The sequence below is a fragment of the Serinus canaria genome, chromosome 10 (assembly GCF_022539315.1).
Source record: "Serinus canaria isolate serCan28SL12 chromosome 10, serCan2020, whole genome shotgun sequence".
NCBI classification, from domain to species: domain Eukaryota; kingdom Metazoa; phylum Chordata; class Aves; order Passeriformes; family Fringillidae; genus Serinus; species Serinus canaria.
In genome coordinates, this window is record NC_066324.1 from 19595482 (window position 1) to 19612525 (window position 17044).

The window sequence follows — 17044 nt, forward strand, 5'->3', positions numbered from 1 at the left end:
AATTTGTTACAAATATTGAGCAAATGAAAAGAGGAGACCTCACCATAAGCAAGGCCTCTCACCTCCCAGCCACTGAAAACTCCCTCCTCCTGCAATAAGCCATCTGCCATCCCATCAGAAAAGGAGCTACAAGATCCCCAGCAGCAGATCTGGGGATCTGCTTGGATGGAACTTACAGGGGCACGGCCAAAATGAAGACCAGGAGCCCCACAAAATTACAAGTTAATTTTTCCATTTTCTCCTGTTTATTTGAAATTTCCAGCATGAATTCAAGCAAACACAGCCTCAGCTGCCTTCTATCAGCTAAACTGACAAGGAGAGAATTTTTAACACACCTGTGATGGGCACATTTCAGAGATAAATCTAAGTGAGAACAGCGACTACTGCAAGCATGAAAAATCTGAACTGCCCTCTGGAAAGAAGTGCATATAGGGACATGGAAAAAAGATTATTAAGTTATTGTTGCTTAGTCTGTCAATGTTTCCATTTGGAATCAGCCTTCAGCCATTAAAACCTCAGCTGGAAAAGCCTGGTTGAACTTGACAAATGAACAAGCCAGGTCTTGGGAAGAAAACACGTCATTTGTCCTTAACCCCCAACTCAGACAGATCCTGCCTTCAGATCTTCAGCTTCTTTTGAGGTCAATATCCTCAGTTTTGCATCTTTCTTTTGTGCATGTGCAATTGCAGTTCAAATGCTCCCCTATCTGTTCCCTGTTTTACCCTGAGAGGGAAGTAGCTGCCCTGTTCTGCAGGGGAGCACACCCAGCACAGTCCTCTGTGCCCAGAGCTTCTCCAAACTGCACACAGAAATGATACAGCACTTGGAGTCTGGAAAACTGCTCAGGAATGCACACAGGAAATGCACTATAGAAATGTAAGATCATTAAAAGAATGTTATTATGGCTATTATCCTCAAAATCCATCTAAGGCAGTAGCCCCTGCCTGTCCCTGCAGATACCTGGCTTTATGTGCAGCTCACACAGATCACAAGAGGCTCCTCTTCAGTGCCAGCATTTTCTGCTCCTTCCTTGCTCTTTGTGCCAAGCCAAAGAGAAGCAACAAAGGCTGGTGTTGTTCCTGGAAAGGAATGGCTTCTGCAGGAGTCAGTGGGCAGTCTCCTTTCATGCACACACAGGCTCGAGCTCTGTACAGTGAGGGAACCTCTGCAAACACGTTCCTGTGCAGCCTTCTCAATGGAAGGCATCCCACAGAATGTGTGTGGGTCCTGTGTGTGGGACAGGAGCCTGACAGGGGCCTCAGAACCCTCTGTGCCTGCAGGGCCAGGCAGGCTGAGGTGTGTGAGCTGCCCACAGCCTCCCATTGTTCCTGGGAAGGTGGTGACTTCCTCTTCATTGAATCTTTCCCCTTACTTTGTCCTTCCTTCCTGATGATAAATGCAGTTTTTATTTTTCCAACCAATTCAACATTACTTTTAGAAATTTTATCACTCATTCACATTTCAGTCAGTGAGTCAAGTGGAAAAAATGTGTTCTCAAGCTGAGAGAAAACCCTCCCATTTAAAATCCCTGAGCCAAGAGCACCTCCCAGGCAACATCCTCCAGCTGTTCTCAGACACAGAAAGAATTTGTGCACTCCATCAGTTCCCACCTAGGCCACTCCAGAGCATCTCCAGCAGGAAGGAGATCTATCTACCCAGAGCAGCAATCCCTGGCTCTTCCCAGGCCTCATCCCACCCAGCTCTTCTCTCAACTGCAAAAACCTCTTGGTGTTCAGCTGATGAACATCTTCCTGTGCCAGCAGAGGAATCTATCCATAGCATTGTTCTCCCTGTTTCTGGGCCTCTGACTGTCACTTTTATCAGCTAAATAAATAGTAATTTGAATGCAGAAACAATTATGGGAACCTATTTGCTCAGCTGAAGTCCTTGTCCCCAGCAGATTTACAGTTAGTGCTGTTTTGTCAAAGGCTGAATGCCTGAAGAAGTTGCTGTGCCAGGCAGGGATGTAGAAGGGAACAGACAAAACATCACCCTCCAGCTTCCTAGGAATGTTTCCTCTAACGATGAAAGAGGTTAGAAAATGTTTGAATCCCCTCCTGACTGCCTGCAAACAGACAAGCCAAGGTGGTGCATTTGCCTTGGTAAGAATGGGCAACAGTTTGTGGCTAGGACTGCTTTGTAACTGGTACTGCTCATATTTCTGGCTCTAAAGTGCCCTGCAGAAACCAAACATCCCACTGAGGTGCTCGAGCTCCAAAACTTATGCAAAACAGACATGAGAGCTGGAACTGTCTTTTTCTTGTTCTCATTAGACACGTGAGTGAATCAGATCTGAGGATCTGTGCACACCTTCAAAGAGAAAGGACTGCAGGACTACAGGGAACAGAGAAAAGGCACCAAGGAGAGCACAGTAAATCTGAAAGCTTGAAAGAAGAAAAACATTTTTCTTTTAAGTTCTTTTTGAGCTTCATTTGTCACCACTGCAGACAGATTGAATCTGCCAGCCCTCCCTTCCTGCCAATGCAGCAGAAGACACTGACACAGTATAGAAACAACTCTGGCAACAAACCAGACAACTCCTCAAGAGGGGAACTCAGTGAGGGAGGAACCTGGCAGCCTCCTGAGCACCTGGTGCACTGGCTGAGCTCTGAGCTCTTGGTTGGGAGGCTAAGTGCTGCTCTGACAGAGCTCTCACAACAGACACAGGAGCACAGTGTGGATTTCAGACAGAATTGCTACATGAATGCTGAGCATTTTCTGAAATCCCACCCTTAACCTCACAGAATCCTTCTGGGGCACTGACTGTTCTCCCAATGAAGCTCTACCACAGACCATGATACAGGGGTGGAGTGAATACCTCACCTGGACTGGTAAATAAGAACAGGTTTATCTGTGAGGCTCAGAAATGCTGGTCCAATTTTTGTACCATCAGTCACATAGAGCTATTGTCAGATCTGTTCACACTCCCTCTTAAAAAACGGGTAGAATAAGAGATAAGCATTTCAAACAAAACCACAGCACATAACAGATTTCCTTTGTTTTATCCATGACAAATGAAAGGAATGTAGTGAGATATTATTTTTGATATTTGCAGTTACATCACAGTTTTCAAACTAAGGCAGATTCTACTGAGCAGGGGTTTAGTGAGGCTTTGAGGAGAGCACAAACACCTCCTTTCACTCTCTTGCCTCAAAAGACATGGAAACATCATCTTAGTGTGGTATTAAAGATGTGGTAATTCCCCTCTACCCTTTTAAAGGCTTCTGGTTTTAGTGGTTAGTTCTACATTGTTACAAAAGCACAGAGCCCAAAATGGGACAGCAAGACAGAGCTGGGGGGGTCTTTCTGCTCCCAATTTAACTTTAAAAAGTAGCACAGTTTTGTATTCCTGACTAGTAAAGTGACCTCAGGAAGACAGGCATAGAAGTATTCAGATATTTAACACCCAGCTATGAATGGCAGAGAAAAAGAGAAGCAAATAAGAAGAGCAAAGAAAAGAAGAAAATGGAAAGAGATTTTTGTGGAAATATTCAATGTCAGCAGAAAAAAAGCAGACTTCTTAGTGTGCCAAATTAGTGTGTCTTTCCACAGGTTTCAGGAGTCACACAAAGTACTTAAAATATAACAAAAAGCAGGGACAAAGCTACTTCTGCACCCTGTTCCAAACTGCATTTTGCTGGGCATTGGATAGGAAGACAGTCAGTAATGGATAAAAATCTTTTTTTTTTTCAAAGATGAAGACAGGGGATGAAACCACAGCAAGAAATTTCAACTACTGAATAAAGCACCAGATACTAAAATTTCAACTTTCTGCTAACAAATGAAGCTCACAAAATCACATGTTTGGCTCTTGTAAAATTCTCTATTTAAACTCTGGTAGTAGTAAAACAATATAATCTGAAATATAAATTATCCTGCTGTACTGTATTGGAAATCAGAAGATGGCAGAAAAATGAGTTACCACTTAAGTCTGAGGCACTGAATCCATTCTCATGTCAATGGCTGGCTTGGCAAAACCTCCTGCAGTCACTGCTAATAAATCCTGCTGAAAATTTCAAACTTCCCACTTGTCCAGACAAATTCGCTTCACCCCCTTCTCTTCATGACTGCTGGTCAGGGCAGCAACATTTTCTGTGAAAGACAGACAAGAAGATTATTTCCAACAAATTTCCAATCTGATTTATTGTAAATTTTCCTTGAGTGACCTCCTGATCTCTTAAATGCTGTGAGAGCATTTTTTTTTTCCAGAAAATACATTTGCATTCTTTTCAGCATTCTGGCTGCATAGCTGGCACCCCAGACTTTTGTCCTCAACGTTCCCATATCTTTCCCATTCTCCAGGAGCACACTGCTGCAGCCTTCATTGAACTTCATCTGCCCAAGAGCCAAGCTGCAGCTCTGCAAGGAAGGCAGACTGGAGGCACAGGCTGAGGAACAGCCTCCAGAGCCTGCTGGAAGAATGAAGGACTGCTCCTGGGAAAAGGAGCAGAGCTCTTGGGTGTTATTCAAGGAAACAGCACTGTCCAGTTCTCCTGGGGTTCTGTTTGTGGGGTTTTCCCCTCCTCTGGTATTCTGCTTCTTGTGACTTCAAGTGTGAACACGTTTGTGGGTGACAAAGTTGGCAGAAAGAAAGCAAACACAAATAATTTGTGTAACTGGAAGCCACAAATAACAAAGAGCAAAGCACTTAAACTTGTGTGCAAAGCAAACACAGCCTGGTGAGGGCACAGGCTGAGCAGCACAACCAGAGCACCTTGACAACGATTATCACCACAAAAGGACTTTTTAGGACACTTGAAAGGAAGATTCTGAAATAGCTCTGCAGATGAGCAGCAACAAGTGAAATGAATAAGAATTATCCAAAGAGAAAACACACATTTTATGTGCTTGACAATGGATTTAATGAGAAGGGTGAACACCCTCGAATTGAAAGCAGGTAAGGTAATAGCCACTAAATCAGACTCCAACTTGTGGCTCATTGTCTAAATAGAGATATTAGAGATGAGGAAAAAGCTCACTCTGTATGGAGAAGGTTGAATCTTCTCCTAACCTGGGTGTTGCCAACCAATTTGCTTTTGCAGATGGGATTAGCCAGAAATAGGATGGAGGAGAAGAACAGGAATGAGAACTGAGCCCTGCAAAGCCTCCAGAAGGAATGTTAAGGGAACACCACAATCCTTCATAGTTCTGAGAACCTCACACAGCAGCAAACTTGTTCTTTGCATATTATGAAGTTCTTTGAAATAGAGAAAAGAGCCCTGAAGGAAAGAGAAATCAGCCAACACTTTGTGGCATGGAATGCCCACAATGAAAGATTATTTGAAGGCTCAGTGTAAGGAGATGATGTTTGTGTAAAATTTTAACCCCTTCCAAATGTTTTTTGTTGGCTAGAAGAACAAGAGACTGGGAATTCTGTGGATTCAGGGAGGATGCTGCAGTTCAAGGAGCTGGCTGAAGGAGGAGGGGGGATGGATTTCTCCTCCTTTAGTGCCCACCAGCCTGCAGAACCTGTTCCCAAATTGTGGGCACCTCTGGGCACGTCTCTATAGGGAGTTCCAAACCAGGAAACATCGCCAGAGCTGTGGCTATATAATAAAATATCAACAGTTACCTGCATTTTTAAATGTCAGCTGCATGCAGGTGTTTATACTTCTGTCCTAAAATTCTGCAGTCTTTGCCCAGCAGTACAAAGGGCTCTCCTTGCCCTTTGCCTTCACTTGTGGAGCCGCACTCCCAACAGCTCTGGCACAGCTGGAGATGGCAGAGACTCACTGCCACAGCTGGATATAAATCTGGGGTTCCTGTGGCTTGTGAGGATCACTGAGGTGTTTTATATGAGCCACAGAAAACATTTTATCTCCAACATCAGCACAGTGCACATTAAATGGCAGCTAAGGCAACAGATGGCAGAGAGATGACAGACACAGCTGACATTGTACTCACAAGCAGCACAGGGACTTGAAAACCACAATGTACCACTCAAAAAGAAATGACTCAAGCCACTCCATATTCACTTCTGTTCCAGTGCCCAGTACTACAGATTCATTTAAAGCATTTGAAGTTAATTAATAAAGATGATGTGCAATCCTTTTAGCTGCTGCTCCAAAGAGGCAATTCACATGGGTGGAGTGAATGATGCTCCAGATGAGTCCCTCTCCATCTCCCTTGGCTTTCCCTGGAGGCTGGGGCAGGAGAAGCCCCGTGTAAAGAGCTGCCATGTGACTCGGTCCCCTCTGCTGTCCTTGCAGCACAAAGGACAGGAATGCTCAACAAATGAATCACAGACCATTCCAGCACACACCTCACAGACCATTCCAGCACACACCTCACAGACCATTCCAGCACACACCTCACAGACCATTCCTGCATACACCTCACAGACCACTCCGCACACCCACAGACCATTCCAGCACACACCTCACAGACCATTCCAGCACACACCTCACAGACCATTCTTGCACACACCTCACAGACCATTCCTGCACACACCTCACAGACCACTCCTGCACATCTCACAGACCACTCCAGCACACACCTGACAGACCATTCCAGCACACACCTCACAGACCATTCCAGCACACACCTCACAGACCATTCCTGCACACACCTGACAGACCATTCCAGCACACACCTCACAGACCATTCCTGCACACACCTCACAGACCATTCCTGCACACACCTCACACACCATTCCTGCACACACCTCACACACCATTCCTGCACACACTCACAGACCACTCCTGCACACACCTCACAGACCATTCCTGCACACACCTCACACACCATTCCTGCACACCTCACAGACCATTCCTGCACACCTCACAGACCATTCCTGCACACACCTGACAGACCATTCCTGCACACACCTCACAGACCATTCCTGCACACACCTCACAGACCATTCCTGCACACACCTCACAGACCATTCCTGCACACACCTCACAGACCATTCCTGCACACACCTCACAGACCATTCCTGCACACACCTCACAGACCATTCCTGCAGACATCCCAAGTGGCTGCCAGGGCTGGAGCAGCTCCTGGCCTGTCAGGCTGAGTGACAGCCAGGGGTACAGGGGCACCTCCTCAGAAGATCAGGAACAGGAAGGCTGTTTCAAACCTCTCTATCTGAATTATGATTGCTGACTGTGTAAGGAGGCAAAAATGGAAGCAAATCCACAAGGAAACAAAGCTTCATTTGGGCAAGGTTTTTCCTATTCATGATGATTGCAAGTGAATTCTTCCTGATCTGTAACAACTGATGATGGTTTAGCATTCAGTACACAGCCTGATTTTATCATAAAAGCTCATCCTGGCCTTCAGCTGGCTGTCAGATTTGCCAGGCTGGTAGGATTCTGGCAACACTTGTGCTGTTTAATGTCTCAGCATGTTGTATCTTGGACACAAACCCCTGCAAAAATACCTAACTATAAATATTTATGTTTGTTATCCTTTTTGCATGATACAGTAAAGAGAGGGGAAACAGATTCCTTCCAAATGGACTGAATCAGAGAAGCATGACAACATCACAGGGTCAATATCCACGAGCAAAACATTCCATTAAACCATGGGACCCCCTCAGTGGAATCCCACACACACCATGAACAGGGCAGCTTTGCCCAGGAGGCTGCAGGGACCCCCTGGCACAGCAAACTCTGCCCCCAGGAACTCCCAGCCCCCAGGGGGACATTGCTGGGGGGTGCTGCTGAGCTCCTGAGGCCACTCAGGTGGTGGCATTTTGAGGTGGCATTACATAGCCATTGCCCAGGTAATGGAGAGATGTGCTCTGCTTTCAGAGCAATAACTTCTTCACTTCCCAATTGTCTCCTTGGGCAAAGAAATGCTGCACACAGAACACATCCACTCTTGGAGGAGATAGGGAAAGGGAATGCATCAGTACAGGGAATGTGCAGCCCTTGACAGATTTGTTTTTAATACAAGTTCACAGAGGTACACAAGAGACTCCAGAAAAGTTTCAAAATCAGAACTTCTGATACTTTAAAAAAATATTAAATGCATGATGACTGTTTAAAATAGAACTGATTCATGGGGAGAAAGGAAGTACTTAATGACTTGCTCATGCTTAAGGACTCTTAAATAAAACAAGTATCTGTTACTCATGTGTTTGAAGGATTTGCTGCTCCCGAACTACTGATTTGAAAAGCTTTTGACACAGCAAGATGAAGACACATCCCCAAGGGCTGCTGTGTGAGCTGAAAGCCTGTGTGCTCTCAAACACTCTTCCTTTCATTGAAGAAGGGAAAGATTAACAAGAGGAAGAAAAAAAAAAAAAAGAAAGACTTAATTGTTTTGGCTTTGGAAATGAGGTGTCAGTAAGATTTTCTGGCCCGAAGAACCACCAAAGAACCCCAAATTATCATGTCAAGAAGTAGTGATTGAATTTGAGACCACCAGAGGCTATCCAGGCCCTCATCTGCATCTCTCCTACTGTAATTTTATTCATTAATTGTTGGCCTAATATTACAGACCCAATACCATTGAATAAGAGAAGAAAATTAGCAGAAAAGACAGAGATTACAACTAGTCACCCTCCATCCTTATGAATGAATCATGGAGTACAAACTCCAAACACAGGGTTTATCAAGGCTTGGCCAAAATGCAGTTTTGGCTCTGGGATGGCAGGCAGGAACAATGAAGCAACACAAGCCTCTGCTCCATTTTTACTGCTCTGTGCTCCAGCAAGCACCATTTCTTCTCTCAGTAGCTCTTGAAAACCTAGACTGTTATTGGTATTTCAAGTTCCTAAAAGCCCTATGAATAGCTGAATGGGGCTTTCCAGAGGAGGGCTCTTGGCACAGCCACCCCAGCTCAGGTAGCAGCATGGACACAGGGAGAAGGAAAAGCTGGCAGCACCGTGGCAACAGGAAAAACGGAAAGCAACAATAAACTGCACCCAGTGCCAAAGCCTCAAATGGCTGTTTATGCAACTTTCTTTCACAAACTAACCCCAAAACTTGCACTGGAATTGCAATTTGCATTTCAACCCACTCTCCCCCGCCCCCGTTTGCTGTTTGCCCAGTTTTATTAGAACCATCTGCAAGATCCTCCCCTTCCAGTTTCTTGTGTCGGTTCATCTGGCAGCTGCACTTTCTCATCTATTCAAAAAATCTTTGTTTCAAAGTTGTTGAGACAGAAGGTCTTTGACAGGCTAAAAATCATCTTGAAAATCAACACAGAAACCACATCATATGCTGTTCTTTACAGATTGAAGGGGAAGAATGGAAGCTGGAATATATATATATATATATATATATATATTTTAATGGGAAGATAAATGAGGGTTTTGGAGATCAAGAAAAATTTTACCAACTCTATTTATCTGACAAAAGTCACAATTTACTGAAGTACTGCAAGTTGCCACTGCAGAAAGGGTTTCAGGCTCACCATTATTACTGAGAGAACAAGAGAAATGCAGAGAAGTATTTCCTTACAGCAGCTCTTGGCAAAAGATAAGGGGAGTGCAAAGGGAAGGAGGAATGTTGGTGAAGTGAAGTAGCAGGGTTTGAATCATTTTCTTTAAACATGATACAAGTATTACAAGTTTTTGAATACAACATGCTTTGCAATCCCTTTCATTAGCTGGTGCACGGTGCTGCTGAAGCTTCCATGTTTCTCTGTCACCCTCCTAAAGATCCCTGTTCCTTTCTGTGCACAGATATCCCTGCTGTCACCAAGCTGTCCATCCTGATGGGACAGCTCCTGCTGCAGCACAGGGCAGGGCACAGCTGAGAAATGGCACAAATCCTGGGCCTTTCATTGGCTTGGATATTTTTCTTCTCCAAATTGTTTCTGCAGAAGAATAGCACAGCCTTCACTTTTGGGGATTCACAGAGAATTCTCTTCCAGATTTCTCCAAATCTTCTAATAAAACATTCTTACTAAAGCAAATTCACCTCAAGTATGAACACAAAATACTCGAGGAACACCACTCCTACTTTCACTTTTAGATTAATACAAACATTTTTCTTATGTTGCTGCTGTTTAAAAGGTAACAAATAACTACAGACAATATTCACCTGCCACCAAGTACTGCTTGTACACGTGTAAATGTCAGCAATCTGTGACATGAACTGAACTATTTCAAGTCTCCCAGAGTGCCAGCAATGCTGGAAATAACTTTCTCCACGTTTGCACAAGAGCTGCCTTTAACTCTCCATCACATCCCAGCCCTGCTGTCATCTCCCCCTGACCTCTCTGATTCTGTTTTATACAACCTCCAGCCCACATCTTCCCTAAGCACATTTCTAATTCCTTGTTGAACTAAACAAGACCATGGAAAGTTTCCCAAGCACTCTGACAAGACTTCTACAGCTTCTACACTGGGATTTGCCATTTTCTTCCCACACTTTCCTTTCAATCCTACTAGAACATTTCTGGGTTTAAATAAAACTATTAAGCAGGATTTCAAAACTGCCATGAACAAATTGGCTTATCTTCTTCCTTGAACTTTATCATAAAACACAAACAATTTAGGTGCTTTTAATTGCACAGGCTTTAGAAAAAAAGATGCAAATGTAATAATTTGAGTTGACAGATCATGCAAGGCAGACTTTAAAAATATTTTCAGAAACACTGGAAACAGCATTATCATAATCTAACTTTAGAAATTTTATATGCAGACGTGAAAATATTTAATGAAATCCAAATATTTCAATGAATAGTATAAGAAAAGTAGATTTGCTCTTGAAAAAGCATCCTGGAATCTCTCAGGGAATTAATGGAATAACCACAGAGTTTGTGCTTCTGTGATCAACTAATAGGAGAGATTTTTATTGAAACACTTAACATTACTTTTGTTAGCATATACTTCACTCAGTGGCTTATTAGAAGTTTTGGTTAAAATGAGACATCTTGTGAAAGCAAGAAAGCTGAACAAAACCAAAATTTGAGACACCAAGCTTGAAATTTCTCTTCCCCCCGCCAAAATGTATTCCAAAAAAATACCATTTTGATGAATAATCCCTTCCAAATCCTCTTTCCCAGTCACTTTTGATCTTTAGAGAATATATACATTTATATAAGCCAGAAACAACCACAAAAGCAATTTCAAACCCCCATCTCATGGCATACCCCCGTTTCAAGGTATCATGAATATATTAAGCTAAAATTGCAAACAAAGGAAGGCTTGGGACTATAAAAAAAATTTACACCCTGCTGTTAGTGCCATTTTTCTTGCTCTTGAATATGTGATGTCGATTCCCTGGTTCCCATTCAGCAAATAAAGCTGTGAAATGGCAGTGGATTTTCTGCTCCAAGTGCAGGCCCACATTCAAACAATTCTAACATTAAAACTGTGGCTGCCAGCCTCAAATATTCCCTCCCACAGGAAAAACCACTCCTGGATGTACCACAGAGGTTATCAGAAAATCTTATTGAATTGGGGTTACAGGAGAGAGCGGCAGATTGAACGTGTACATGGCATTCTCCTCATGGGATCTGCTCCTACAGAATGAAGTTCCTGAGAGCAGAGGCTGCTGAGAGCCTGCTGAAAGCTTCATGCCATGGACAAGGGCAAATCTGGGCAAATCCTGCTGAAAGCTTCATGCCATGGACAAGGGCAAATCTGGGCAAATCCTGCTGAAAACTTCATGCCATGGACAAGGGCAAATCTGGGCAAATCCTGCTGAAAGCTTCATGCCATGGACAAGGGCAAATCGGGGCAAATCCTGCTGAAAGCTTCATGCCATGGACAAGGGCAAATCTGGGCAAATCCTGCTGAAAGCTTCATGCCATGGACAGGGGCAAATCCTGCTGAAAGCTTCATGCCATGGACAAGGGCAAATCGCTGAAGGCCATGAAGGATCGCATCCTGCTGAAAGCTTCATGCCATTGACAGGGGCAAATCCTGCTGAAAGCTTCATGCCATGGACAAGGGCAAATCCTGCTGAAAGCTTCATGCCATGGACAGGGGCAAATCCTGCTGAAAGCTTCATGCCATGGACAGGGGCAGATCCAGAGTCCCCAGCATCAGAAGGACTGCAAAACTCTGCACAGCTGCCACAGGAGCCCCAGGACAAACTCAACACAAATAGCACACCCCCTTCCTGGCACAGCAGCTGCCAAAGGGCAGGGGGTTGGTTAGTGCAGCCTCTGCAGCCCCTGGAGCTCGGGGGACCCACTGCCATGGGCTGCACCTCTGTCCTGGGAATGCACCCACAGCTCCTTCTTTCCTGGGCTCAGGCAGAGGATCCATCTCTTGATCCCTAGTTCTGTACTCTCAGTTAGGAGCACCGCCTCCATGGCTCTGTCAGAACAATCCTGCCCTGTCCCTGGCTTGTCCAACACCAGCCCTCCCAAAACACAAGTGTTCAGGCCAGGCAAGCAGCTCAGCTTGAGCACAAACCCCCCTCTGGAGCCCAGAGCCAGCGGGCCCAGCACAGAGGGCTTGTGGCTGCAGGCAGAGTGGGAACAGCATCTCACCCAGAGCTGGAACATTCCAGAGATGTGTGGCACCCAGCTCTTCCCACAGCTACAGCCAGACTAAGAACACTCACAGGAGCAGGAAGCTGGAGAGAAATGCTTTAGCTGAATTCTTCTCATCGCTCAAGTCAGAAATGCAATCTTTACTTAAATGTTAAGCCATATACATGGGCCATTAGTCAAAGTTCCTGTTCTTTTTTAATAGCTTTACCAGGTTTGACATTTTGTAATGCTATTATTTTAAGTCTGGTCTGGACTAGAATTCAAATATTAGGAAAATGATTTTCATAAGACTATGCTAAAATATCTTCCCCATATTGCTATCATTTGTCAAAGTTTTGCTTAAAAGCAGGTATTAAGATAAATGAAATGGATCAAGAATGGAATACTTCCAGGAACATAAATGATGGTTAAATTAAGCTTGTGACAAGAGCCAATCCACACATTTTGACTTCTCAGTGAAGTACCATTTGACCTTGCATTGAGAAAGGCACTCATATACTATGTAAATCTAGAGGAAGAAAATAGATCAAAAAGTGAACTCAATTGGCTGAAAGAGCCAGAAGGCAAAAAAAGGCAACAAGTGGTGAAGGTGAGAGAGAATGTCAGAAATCAAACAGCAGCTCAGGGAAAGGGCCAGGACCGTAGGGTCAGTCAGCAGAAGAAGCAGAGTTTGAAGACAGGTCAGAAGGCATAGTGCACTGAATATAAAACCTGGGTGAACACTGACAAACTGAACAGAACCAGCTCTACTTGCTGCAAAGCCTCCTTAAGGCAAACAGCATTGGGGTGACAGCAGTGCTCCCTGCAAAGGCCTGAGGGCATGGGAAACAGGCTCTGTGATTCCTTCCTGGGCTGTTTCTCTCCCTCAAGTGCTTAAGGCATTTTCCCTTGTTCTGACTGCAGTTTAAAAATACTGGTGGAAAACAACTACAGTTTTAATAGGGAACTTCAAGTAACACTTAATATTTCTGAAGTATTAAGATACAGAGTATGCATTTAAATAGCACCAAATGCAGCAAGTGTTCAGTGGCTCCAGACTTTTTCCCCAGTTATGTGAAATGCTCTTGCCTGAGCTGCATACACAGCTGCACCCACACTGCCCTGCTCACCACCAACCACGCACCCACTGCACCACGGCCCAAGACTGAATGCACCAGGCAAACCACATCATAACCCAAAGCAATGCCATCTTTCAAACACTGAAGAAAAGCAAGATTATTTCTTTAAACTCTCTCTTGCTAGAGACAGGTTGGGCATTAGTGGTTTTGGCAGCTGTATGGAACAGCTGCAGCTGGAAACAATTGGTGCTGAGCAATCGGAAACAGGCAAGGACAGAGGACAATACACTGCAAGTATTGCTCCCGTTCTGGCTTGTCATGAGACACATGAGAGCCTGCTGCAGCCTCACTTCTCCAACAGCATTTGCTTAAAAAAGGGATAAAAAGATACTGAAATTTAGTATCAAGATCAATATAAGAGTTATGCACTTGCATTGATAAGTATTGCTATGGAAAGGGAGACTCTGAGAAGCTTTAATTCTAAACTCACTTGCCAGAGAAAAGTGGTTGTTTGAATCCTGCAGTTAAAGAGAAAGGCAAAAATCAAAAGAGGGTAATGAAGGACTATCAGAAGAGTAATGCAAATGGTGACACTTGAGAACATCCACAGCTGACAAACAGTTCACTGGGAATACACAGAATGGAGAAACAGGTACCAACAGTAAGGGGGGGGATCTTGGATCACAAGGAAGAACTGCTGGTGAACAGGAACCATTTGCCAGGTTGGTGCAGACCACAGGGCCAAAGGAACGTGGTTCAGTGTACTAAAGCAACTGCCCAGGGTGAGGTGACCTCAGTGAGTGTTATACTTCAATAAAACAGTTACCAAAGCTACAGAGAAATCTTTTAAATGCTCCTCTAGAAAATGATTTTATATGTTACCTCAGAATAAAATTTCCAAATTGGAAAGGTTGAAGCAGCAAGTTACTTTTTCAAGCATTTTGCTCCTAAACACAAATTTAAGGGCAGAGGAATCGACTGCCATGGAAAAGCAGGAGTGCTCCATCTGTGCAGGATAAATTAGGGCCTAGAAGGGAGGACACAATTCAGCTGCTGCCATTTGAAACAGAGGTACTAAACTGCAGATTTAGCAAAGCTGCCAAATATCAGAGATGTTGAGAAGAAGATCAGAAGGATCACAAATACCACAAGGAGAGCCCCAGAGAGGACAGCAGTGGATACAGGATGCCAGCAGTGGAATCCAGTGTGTCCCAAGGCACCAACAGCACCACCTTCCCCAAACTCACTGCCACCTCCACCAGCAGCTCAGAGACTCCTTTGAAAGAACTGGGGTCTCTGTACTTCATATTCTTGCATGGAATTTTCCTTCAGAAATTCATCCAATTACCTTTTGAACCCATTTACAGTCCCATATCCACAACATCCTGTGGAAGGACATTCCACAGCTTCTCAGCTTTGTGCATTTGTTTTGAGCTGCCAGGTTCTTGTCAGAAAACAAAAAAGAAAACAGATAAGAAACTTGGTTCCTTTATCACCTCTATTTATTTTTCCTATGCCATAATGATCTGTGATTTCTTTTACAGGCCCCCTCAGCCTGCCTTGCAGTGGAAGTGTCCTGTTGTGTGTATTTGTGCTGAGTGGATGCTGCTCCATACCTCCAGCTCCCCACCCTGCATTCCTCTTCTGCATTCTTTTCAAGTGAGGCTGTGTGTCATATTCAGAAGCTTCTGAGAAGAGGATGAAAGAATTCTAGAGCAGTGAGAACAAAGAGGCGTGTTTGAAGGGAGAGAAAACTTATTTAGGGAAAAAAACACAGGAAATAAAAGAAGTTTCACTGTGATTCTACACGTTAGTGAGCAGAATTGTTCAAGCATTATTAAAAGATATGAAATAGGGAACAAACTGCAAGATTTGTAGTAGCAATCAGCTTATTTTTCTGTGCCTTCATGCTTTACAGAGCTGAAATAATTTCAGTGTGCTCTGTTTCCCCTTCAAATGAGCCTTTCACCACAGTTTGTAACCTCCCAGCTCATCTCAAAAGGGGCACCAGTGCTAGAGGCAGACACTAATGAGCCTCTGTATTCTAATTGTATGAATATACTGAAAGAATAGAAATAAAGGCAGTGAAACAGATTGCAAAGAACTGGACAGTGGGTGCTGGTAAAGGAGGCTGAAAAAGAATTACTGGCCATTGTACACTTTTAATGTTGTAGGAGTAACACCTGGAACTCAACTTTTCCAGTATTAAAAGCCAACTGGGATCTTTATCACTCACTTCCAAAAGTACAAAATATTCCTGAACCACTGGAGCAGCACTGTGATCTAGCACCCAGGTCAGGCTCCCCTCAGGTCCCACTGAAGCACTTTGGAGATGCTGTTCCAGGTAAAGTTGCTTTTCTCACCTTAGCCTGGAGGTGGGCACTGGGCACAGCAGGAAACAGCTCCTGGCATTTCTTTACTGAAGGACTCCTCAGGGAAGCCCAGCTGAGGGCAGGTAAGGTCACTGCAAGTACAGTCCCCCTTGGGGAAAACATCTTGGGTTAAAGCTGCTGCAAACCACCCCCATGGCAGGCCCTGCTCCTCTCTGGATCTGCCCCAAAGGTTTGGTCAGCCCAGACATGGACATTGTTTATTTGCTGCCACAAAAAGTGTCCTATTAACATTTTTGAGGAACATCCCACTTCTAATCTCTGGTAAGCATCTTGAATACCCAAAACTATCTTATTTAAAAAAAAAACCTAAAAAAACCCAAAAAACCAAAAGGAAAAATCTCACAGGAGGCACACACAAAACATTCCATGTTATTGCATCCCTGGGCTGCAGAACCCCACACAGGAATTTTACAGTATATTTTTTCAGATCACAAATGTGCTCGTAAATGCTGTGAATTGCATTAAAAATGTTGGCTTCCATTATTTAACAAAAAATCCCAGTAGGTGTCATGTCATTCATGAGAATATTTAAATTGTTGTAGTCTGCCACAGCAATCTCAATTTTTTTTGTTGTTAAGTTACACCAAGTGTATTTTAGATTTTCCTAAGAGTAAGACAGAGGAAAGGAAAAAAAAGATATTCCAGTGCTACTTTGTGTATGTACTCGAGAGCTTTCCCACTTAGAAATTCACTTTAGAGCTGAATTTTGGCAGGTATAAGATTCTTGCCTCCTTCAGAAAATCCTTCTAATTTGGCAGAGTTATGACAGTTTGAAGAAAAAAAAAATCTATGTTTACATTTTCAGTACATTATCTTAAGTGTTGATAAAATTCAGTATTTACTGAATACATTTCAGGGCATTAGGAACCAGGGAAGGGGTATTTGCCCTTGATTATAGCAGGTCAAGATTGGAAGAAACACGAGGTTTTCCCCATATGACTATTCTTGAAAATAGGCACAGAAACAGGAGAAAGCCCACTGATACCTGCATATCATGTAACACTTCTGATATTTTAAAATTTTCAGCATATATGACTTCATAAACTTGATGCTGCTATGAAGAGCTATAGGCAATGGAAATAAAATGAGTGCTGTGCTGGTTTGCAGTGGGAATTCTTCCCAGCTCCCCACTGCCCACTCTGCATAAACCCATCAAAGTCTGATGCTCTGCCATGATTTCCCCACTGT

General features: G+C 43.8%; 1 protein-coding gene and 2 long non-coding RNA genes across 59 annotated transcripts in view; 1 reads left to right on the forward strand and 2 right to left on the reverse strand.

Annotated features, from left to right (window-relative positions):
• PEAK1 (pseudopodium enriched atypical kinase 1) overlaps positions 1 to 4122 on the reverse strand; it is a 60852-nt gene extending 56730 nt beyond the window's left edge. For all 5 annotated transcript variants that reach the window (XM_050978705.1, XM_030228223.2, XM_050978704.1 and 2 more), the window contains exon 1: positions 3923 to 4122. The gene's annotated coding sequence lies outside the window, so the exon portion shown is untranslated. The remainder of the gene's footprint in view (positions 1 to 3922) is intronic.
• LOC108963308 (uncharacterized) overlaps positions 1 to 17044 on the forward strand; it is a 63523-nt gene that overhangs the window by 38929 nt on the left and 7550 nt on the right. The window contains exons 4-5 of one of the 4 annotated variants that reach the window (XR_007778528.1): positions 4303 to 4897; positions 8093 to 8497. The exons of 1 other annotated variant lie outside the window; for it this stretch is intronic. This is a non-coding gene — a long non-coding RNA (uncharacterized LOC108963308). Of the gene's footprint in view, positions 1 to 4302; positions 6055 to 8092; positions 8498 to 15007; positions 15265 to 17044 lie in introns of those variants that run through there. 2 more of the 4 variants (XR_007778526.1, XR_001992004.3) reach the window with 2 other exon arrangements.
• Positions 6143 to 8114, reverse strand: LOC127060014 (uncharacterized). 50 transcript variants are annotated; one of them, XR_007778514.1, is made up of 6 exons: positions 6780 to 6989; positions 6712 to 6735; positions 6617 to 6664; positions 6521 to 6544; positions 6379 to 6426; positions 6320 to 6334 (listed from the first exon to the last, which is right to left on the reverse strand). It is a non-coding gene; the product is annotated as an uncharacterized LOC127060014 (long non-coding RNA). The 50 variants fall into 50 exon arrangements; XR_007778507.1 differs by lacking the exon at positions 6521 to 6544 and having other exon boundaries at positions 6379 to 6520; positions 6569 to 6640; positions 6780 to 6990; XR_007778478.1 differs by lacking the exons at positions 6320 to 6334; positions 6379 to 6426; positions 6521 to 6544; positions 6712 to 6735 and adding exons at positions 6143 to 6262; positions 6427 to 6472 and having other exon boundaries at positions 6591 to 6711; positions 6758 to 6989.